This window comes from Theropithecus gelada, chromosome 13, assembly GCF_003255815.1.
Source record: "Theropithecus gelada isolate Dixy chromosome 13, Tgel_1.0, whole genome shotgun sequence".
NCBI classification, from domain to species: Eukaryota; Metazoa; Chordata; class Mammalia; order Primates; family Cercopithecidae; genus Theropithecus; species Theropithecus gelada.
In genome coordinates, this window is record NC_037681.1 from 10,698,042 (window position 1) to 10,707,145 (window position 9,104).

General features: G+C 39.5%; 1 pseudogene; it reads right to left on the minus strand.

The window, feature by feature from the left end:
• Window positions 1-1,887: 1,887 nt before the first annotated feature.
• LOC112604733 lies at window positions 1,888-2,241 on the minus strand (annotated as a pseudogene).
• Between the last annotated feature and the right edge of the window lie 6,863 nt (window positions 2,242-9,104).

A 9,104-nucleotide genomic window follows, 5' to 3' on the forward strand; every position in this document is an offset into this window, starting at 1 on the left:
TTTTGTAACTTAAATGCTAACTTCAGCCCAGGGTTTTTTCCACAACCAAACTAAAAATTACTTACTACATGGGAACATCAATGCAACAAACAAGTAAAACTTGTAAACTCAAGCCACAAACTTATAGTTAATAATCATGGTAAGGGACATTGCCTTCTGTGAAGGCAGAGAAGAAATATGCAGGCAATTCTACTTCAAAGAAATCTGCATAGGAATGGAAAATACTAGAGCCTTTAACACAAGTGAAATTGCAAAGCCTCAACATGTTCAACTCAGTCCACAGAGCACCAAATGTTAAATTGGAGCCAAAGTAGGATTGAACATTGAATTTCCAGCTATGCAACTCGCAGAGCACAATTTCAGGTGTGGAAACCATCTGTAGGCAAGTTCTTTTAAAAACATGAATTTCATACACCGTAAATTCTAAAACACACACTTCTGCATTACTGTTTGAATTTCAGAAGGGCACTACAAGGCACTAGCGTCTTTCAAAGTCACTCACGGCAACAATTGTGTATTTTTTCACAGCCTTGGTAGCCCCTTTCGGCAGTTCTCTAGCCTCTGCACACATGGCGCCACACCACTGTTTGTAGAATGACTTCTGACCTTAAATCCAGTCATGACCTAAGTCGCATGAGGCAGCTATTTCCTGGGCACCTTCCATCTCTTTGGCATGGGGGGCCTCCCAGTGCCTTCTTCAGGCCCCACACAGGTGGCCACATCTGGAAGCACTATTCCTCTAGCGCCCTCTGCTGGAGACCAAAGTGATAGATTGTTGCAAAGACTTGTGGAAACAAATCACTTACACATTCATTTTTGTACACATTTAGTTAATTTAGAACCTAGGACTTCTACAATCAATTCCCCAAACCCCTTTATGGAGAGTGATGGACTTTGCAGCAACGCTGAAGGAGCACAGTTTCTCTCTCTAGGAAGAAGGGGATTAGTAGACGTAATTGTGTGCATCAAGAGAAATTTGTAATAAAATCAAAGTAAGATGAATGGCCCAGAAACCCACATTTTATTGACACTGTCATTTTCCCAGAGAATCTTAGAAAGATGTCACGTTTTCTTTTCTTTCTTTCTTTCTTTCTTTCTTTTTTTTTTTTTTTTTGAGACGGAGTCTTCAGTGGTGCAATCTCGACTCACTGCAACCTCCGCCTCCCAGGTTCAAGCAATTCTCCTGCCTCAGCCTCCCGAGTAGCTGAGATTACAGGCGCCTGACACCCTGCCTGGCTAATTTTTGTATTTTTAGTAAAGACGGGGTTTTACCGTGTTGGCCAGGCTGGTCTCGAACTCCTGACCTCATGATCCGCGCACCTCAGCCTCCCAGATGTATGGGGATCTTTCCCCTCAACCAAACAGCAGACACCAGCTGAATGTCCTCCAATTCCATTCTAACACTATTTACGTGGAGATAGTGCCAGATCCCACAGGTTAAGGACTCAGTGCTGGGATTACAGTTATGAGCCACCGCACCTGGCTACGATTTCTTTTAATGAATGAGAGGAGCCCACTTGTATCCCTGAATCATTCTTTGGGAGAAGCAACAGAAACAATTGACAGTCACACTTTTTAAAATAAGAGTCCCTTTAGCCCATACCTCCATGCCCTCATCTGCCTGCTCGATGTCCGTCAGTTCCGTAAAGTCACCCTCTCCTTTTACTCTAGTATTACCACAAGAATTGAAATTTTCGAGCAGAAAAAAATAAAAAATAAAAAAAGTCATGTTACAATTAAGTGAGTGGCGGCCCAAGGGAAGCCCTTTGACTATGATTTCCAATTCTCTCTATTCAGTCCACACTGCAGAGATACAACGGTAAACCACCAATTGGGTTCCCAAGTTCTATTCAAGAGCTCATACAAAATATTCCAGATAAATGAAATTTAATCCTTGTCTTCCTCCTCTTCTTCATCCTGGTTAATTTGGAAGTAACATAATTTGTAACTCTCTTTACTGTTAGCAGCTATGCACAACCAATCATGAAGATTATTCTTCTTCAAATATTTTTTGGTGAGGTATTTCAAATATCTTTTGGAAAAAGTCACCTCAGATGTCACGGTGATCTTGCTCTTGCTCGTTTCGACGGTCACCACCCCTCCACCAAAGTTCCCAGCTTTTCAGTTCACTTTGATCCTTTCTTGCAAAAACTGCTCAAAATTGGCAGCATCCATGATTCCATCTTCTATGGGGTGGGTGCAATCAAAAGTGAACTTCAGAACCTGCTTTTCTTTTTGCCTCCCTTCACCACAGCTTTCTCACGGGCACCATGGGAGTAGTGGAGGCAGAAAGCCAGATATCTCTTTAACATATTGATTTTCTTCCCTTTGGATGTATATCCAGTAGTGGGATTGCTGGATCATATGGTAGCTTAATTTTTAGTTTTTTGAGGAACCTCCATATTGTTTTCCATAGTGGCTGTACTAATTTACATATCCACCAACAGTGTGTAAGAATTCCCTTTAATCTGCATCCTCTCCAGTACTTGTTATTTTTTGCCTTTTTGGTAATAGCTGTTCTAATTGGGATGAAATGAAATCTCGTTGCAGTTTAGATTTGCAGTTCCCTGATGGTTAATGATATTAAGCATTTTTTCTTATACTTGTTGGCCATTTGTAGATCTTTTGAAAAACGCCTACTTAGATCATTTGCCCATTAAAAAAAAATAGGGTTATTTGTTGTTGTGTTTTATTTGCGATTGAGTTATTTGAGTTCTTTATTTATTCTGGATATTAATCCCTTGTCAAATAAGTAGTTTGTAAATAGTCCCTCCCATTGTGCAAGTTCACTGTTTACTCTGTTGATTGTTTCCTTTGCTGTGCAGAGGCTTTTTAGTTTGATATAATCCCACTTGTCTATTTTCGTTTTGTTGCCTGTGCTTTTGTGGTCTCATCCATAAAATCTTTGCCTAGATCAATGACCTAAGCATTTTCCTTAGGTTTTCTTCTGGTAGTTTTACAGTTTTGGGTCTTGCATTTAAGTCTGTAATCCATTTTGAGTTTGTTTTTGTATATGGTGAGATATAGGGGTCTAGTTTTATTCTTCTGCATATGGATAACCAGTTTTGTCAGTACCACTTATTGAAGAGGCTGTCCTCTCGCCAGTGTATATTCTTGATGTCTTTGTTGAAAGTCAGTTGGCTGTAGATACATGTATTTATTTCTGGGTTCTCTATTCTGTTTCAGTAGTCTATGTATCTGTTTTTATGCCAGGACTGTGCTTTTCGGGTTATTATTTTGTACTATATTTTGAGGTCAGGCAGTGTGATGCCTCCAGCTTTGTTCTTTTTATCAGATTTGCTTTGGCTAGTCCGAGTCTTTTGTGGTTCCATATGAAGTTTAGGATTGTTTTTATTTCTGCAAAGAATATCATTGATATTTTGATAGAGATTGCACTTAATCTGTAGATCATTTGGAATAGTGTGGTCATTTTAAAAATATTAATTCTTCCAACCCATGAACATGGAATATCTTTCCATTTCTAGGTCCTCTTCAATGTTTTTCATCAATCTTTTATTGTTTTCATGGTAAAGGTCTTTCACCTCCTTGGTTAAATTTATTCCTAGGCTTTTTTAAATTTAATTTTATTTTTTTGGTAGCCTTTTAAAATAAGATTGCTTTCTTGTTGCCATCTATATGTCCATGAGTACCCAAAGTTTAGCTCCCACTTTATAAGTGACAACATGTGGCATCTGATTTTCTGTTCCTGGGTTTATTCACTTAGGATGATGGCCTCCAGCTGCATCCATCCTGTTGCAGAGCATAGGATTTTGTTCCTTTTTATGGCTGCATAGTATTCCATGGTATATGTGTACCATGTATTCTTTATCAAATCCACCACTGATGGGCACCTAAATTGATTCTATATCTTTGCTCTTGTGAATAGTGCTGTGATGAACACATAAGTGCAAGTGTCTTTTTGGTAGAACAATTTTTCTTTTGGATATATACCTAATAATGGGATTTCTGGGTTGAATGGTAGTTCTGTTTTTAGTTCTTTGAGGAATCTCCAAACTGCTTTCCACAGTGGCTGAGCTAGTTTACATTCCTACCAACAGTGTATAAGCATTCTCTTTTCTCCACAATCTTGCCAGCATCTGTTGTTTTTTGACTTTGTAATAGTAGCCATTCTTACTGGTGTGAGATGTTTTTTCATTGTGGTTTTGATTTGCATTTATCTGATGAATTAGTGATGTTGAGCATCTTTTCACGTTTCTTGGGCACTTACATGTCTTCTTTTGAGAAATGTCTTTTTTGCTTGTCAATTTGTTTCCATTCCTTATAGATTCTAGATGGTAGACCTTTGTCAGACATGTAGTTGTGAATAGTTTCTCCCATTCTGTAGGCTATCTGTTTACTCCAAATTATACAAAGAATTCTTAACAGCCAATAATGATAAAATTAATGATCTAATTAATAAGTAAGTAAGAGATCTGAATAGATATCTCACCAAAGAAGATACACAAATGGCAAATAACTGTATGAAAAGATGCTCAACATCGTATGTCACCAGGGAACTGGAAATTAAAACAACAATTACATATCACTAAACACCGATCAGAATGGCTAAAACCCAGAACACCGACGACATCGAATGCTGGTGAGAATGTGGAGCAACAGGAATTCTCCCTCAATGCTGGTGGGAAAGCAAAACGGCACCACTGCTTTGGAAGAGTTGGGCAGTTTCTTACAAAACTTAACATACTCTTACTACACAATCTAGTAATCAAGCTCCTTGATATTTATCCAAAGAAGTTGTAAATGTACGTCCCCACCGAAAATGCACAGAAGTGCTTACAGCAGCTTTATTCACAATTGTCCCAAACTGGAAGCCATAGGTGAATGGATAAACAAACTGTGATATATCTATACCATGGAATATTATTCAGCAACAAAAGAACATGAACTACATATATTTTTTTCTGTTTTGTTTTGTTTTGTTTTGAGACAAGGCCTGGTTCTATTGCCCAGGCTGGAGTGCAATGGTGCGATCTTGGCTCACTGCAATCTCTGTCTCCCAGGCTGAAGCCCTCCTCCCACCTCAGCCTCCTGAGTAGCTGGGACTATAGGCAGGCACTATTATGCCCAGCTAATTTTTTATTTTTTGTAGAGATAGGATTTTGCCATGTTGCCAGGTTAGTCTTGAACTTGTGAGCTCAAGAGGCCTGCTCACCTCAGCCTCCCAAAGTGCTGAGATTACAGTCATGAGTCACCATGCTGTCCAGGACATGAACTAATAAGCCATGCAAAATCATGGAGAAACTTTAAACGTATGTTGCAAGGTGAAAGACGCCTGTTGGAAAAGGCTACACACTGTAAGATTCCAACCATCTGACATTCTGGAAAAGGCAAAACTATAAAGGCAGTAAAATGATCAGTAGTTGGTGGGAATGGGAGGGAGGAATAAATAGGTGGAGCACAGAGGATTTTTTGTTTATATACATTAAGTTCTAGGGTACATGTGTACAACCTGCAGGTTTATTACATATGTACGCATGTGCCATGTTGGTGTGCTGTACCCATTAACTCGCCATTTACATTAGGTGTATCTCCTAATGCTATCCCTCCCCCGACCCCACGACAGGCTCCCGGTGTGTGATGTTCCCCTTCCTGTGTCCAAGTGATCTCATTGTTCAATTCCCACCTATGAGTGAGAACATGCGGTGTTTGGTTTTCAAACTATTTTGTGTGATTCTGTGATGATGGACATATGCCATTGTGCATTTGTCAAAAGCCCTAGAAGTACAAAACATAAAGACATAGCCCGGCCAGGCATGGTGGCTCATGCCTATAATCTCAGCACTTTGGGAGGCCGAGGCGGGCAGATCACCTGAGGTCAGGAGTTCAAGACCAGCCTGGCCAACATGGCAAAACAACATCTCTGTAAAAATACAGAAAATAGCTGGGCATGGCGGTGTGTGCCTGTAATCCCAGCTACTCGGGAGGCTGAGGTGGGAGAATCACTTGGACCCAGGAGGCAGAAATTGCAGTCAGCTGAGATGGTGCCATTGCACTCCAGCCTGTGTGACAGAGCTCGATTCTGTCTCAAAAAAAAAAAAAACAAACAAAAACAAAACAAAACAAAAAGGTATAGCCCTAATTTAAATTATGGATTCAGTGAATAATAATGCATCATTATTTGTTAATCAGCTGTAACAAATGTACCACAGTAAAGAAAGCTAATGATAGAGGAAACTGGAAGAGGGGAGATAAGGAGAAAGTGGGGGAGGAAATATAGGAAACGTTGTATTTTCTGCTTGGTTTTTCTGTAAAATCAAGCTCTAAACATAGTCTATTCGTTTTTAAAAAGCTAATGACATGTTTGAAAAAAAGGTAAAGATATTGAGAAAAAGTCATGGCTTCAGTAGTTGAGTAATGAGCACAGCACATTTGATCGACAATTCTGAAATCTACATTAAACATACCTTAGTTTCTATTAAATTCCAGGAATTGTATAAAGAATTAGAACATATGAACTAATTTTCCAAAACCCTCCTGTAAACATGTAGAAAGAGCTAAAGAGATACTACATCAAGCCACTGTTCTAGGTGGTGACACTGATTTGGAAAATGTTTATAAATGTGCCAATCCAAAATTATAAAAAAGTCATTTTGATCTCTAAGCATGACAAGGTATTTGTGAAATCTTGCATAGACTCAAGTGCTGTTTCCATAAATATTCTTCAGCATTTTTTAAAATCATACACAACAGATGATGCTATGGTTTGGATGTTGGCCCTCAAACCTCATGTTAAAATTTAATACCCAGTGTTGGAGGTGGAGCCTAATGGGAGGTTTGGATCATGGGGGTGGCTCCCTCATGCCCTCCCTGGGGGGTGGGGGGTGAGTGAGTTCTTGCTCTGTTAGTTCCCATGAGAACTGGTTGTTAAAGGAGCGAGCCTGGTACCACCTCCTCTTTCTCTTGCTTCCTCTCTCGCCATGCAGTCTCTGCAAACCAACTCCCCTTTGTCTTTCTTCATGAGTGGAGGCAGCCGGAGGCCCTTGCCACATGCCCAATCTTTCAGCCAACAGAATTGTGAGTCAAATAAATCATTTTTCTTTATAAACTATCCAGTCTCAGGTATTCCTTTATAGCAACACAGATGGGCTAAGACAGATGATATCCATTCTTAGTAACATAGCACAAATAATATAGTTACATGCCTTTCTAATCCTTGATTCCTTTATATATGAAACATGATTCATATAGTACCATGATCTTCCCAATATTACTGAAAATTTATTAATAAAATACTAATTATCAGCATATGAGGTAATGAAAAATATCAGCTTTAGCGGTTAAGTGAATCTAATAGGTACAAAAATGAATATTTTATTACACTGAGCGAGACCCCCAAATTTAGAAAATAGACATTTATGATGACAACATAATTATGACTAGACATAATCTAAATTCATTTTGAGGTATAAAATTAGTTTTCCTTTCAAAACGTTTCAAATCAATGACACTAAAAGAAATTTTTTTAAAAATATGCTTGGTGTTCAAGGACTACTCTGCCCTATAAGATCATTAATAGGCTGGGCACTATGGCTCACACCTGTAATCCCAGCACTTTGGGAACCTGAGGTCAGGAGTTTGAGACCAGCCTGGCCAACATGGTAAAATCCTGTCTCTACTAAAAATACAAAATTAGCCTCTACTAAAAATACAAAATTAGCCAGGCCTGATGGTGGGTGCCTATAATTCCAGCTACTTGGGAGGCTGAGGCAGGAGAATCAATTGAAACCAGGAGACGGAGATTGCAGTGAGCTGAGATCGTGCCATTGCACTCCAGCCTTGGCAAAAGGACTGAAACTCCATCTTAAAAAAAAAAAAAAAAAAAAAAGATTATTAACAACACCTACATGCTAAACTTTTGGTTCAGTAGTAATTTGAATTTACTGTTTATAAACTAATTTTTGTTCCTATCATTCTCAACCCAATTTTTTCATATCAAGGTAGAATGCCATGGTCTTGCATTTCTATCAAACTACTTCTTACAGGGTCCTAAAACTCCGTTAAACTTAAGTTGAAGGAAATTGTAGGAAAAAAAATATTAGGCTAAAGGAATTTTATATTTTTTAACATTTACATGTCTTTAAGAGGATCTGTCTCACAAATTCTTATTCTCTGAGTCTAGGGCAAATAAACAACACTAACCAACGTACTTTCAATGGACTAATCACAAGTTACCATTCCATGGAAAGCAAAACATCTTGGGTTTTCGTTTTCTATGTGTAAAAATTGCTTAGACTGCATTATCTTTAAAGGAGTATTTATATTGTAACTGCCAGTACTATTGCCTAACTCTTCAATTTTCTGTACAACAGAGAATCAGACACAATTCGAATTCTGTATTCCCCATTTAAAAGACTAGCTTGCCGGGTGTGGTGGCTCACGCCTGTAATCCCAGCACTTTGGGAGGCCGAGGCAGGCAGATCATGAGGTCAGGAGATTGAGACCATCCTGGCTAACACGGTGAAACCCTGTCTCTACTCCAAATACAAAAATTAGCTGAGTGTGGTAGCACGTGCCTGTAGACCCAGCTACCCAGGAGGCTGAAGCAGGAGAATCCCTTGAACCCGGGAGGTGGAGGTTGTAGTGAGCCGAGATTGCACCACTGTACTCCAGACTAAGCAACAGAATGAGACGCCATCTAAAAAAAAAAAAAAAGACTACCTTAGGCCGCGCATGGTGTCTCAACACCTGTAATCCCAGCACTTTGGGACGCCGAGGTGGGTGGATCACTTGAGGTCAGGAGTTCGAAACCAGCCTGGCCAACATGGCAAAACCCTATCTCCACTGAAAACACAAAAATTTGCTGGGCGTGGTGGCATACGCCTGTAATCCCAGCTACTTGGGAGGCTGAGGCAGGAGGATGGCTTGAACCCAGGAGGTTGCAGTGAGCTGAGATTGCGCCACTGCACTCCGGCCTAGACAGCAGGGCGAGACTCCATCTCAAATAAATAAATAAATAAATAAAAGACTAGCTTAAAATAAACATGTATAAAAATGTATAAAAATGAATTTAGCCTTGGTAATAAAATAAAGAGGAAGCCATATGCTGCCTGAAATATCCCTACAATTCAGCATTTGTGCAACCT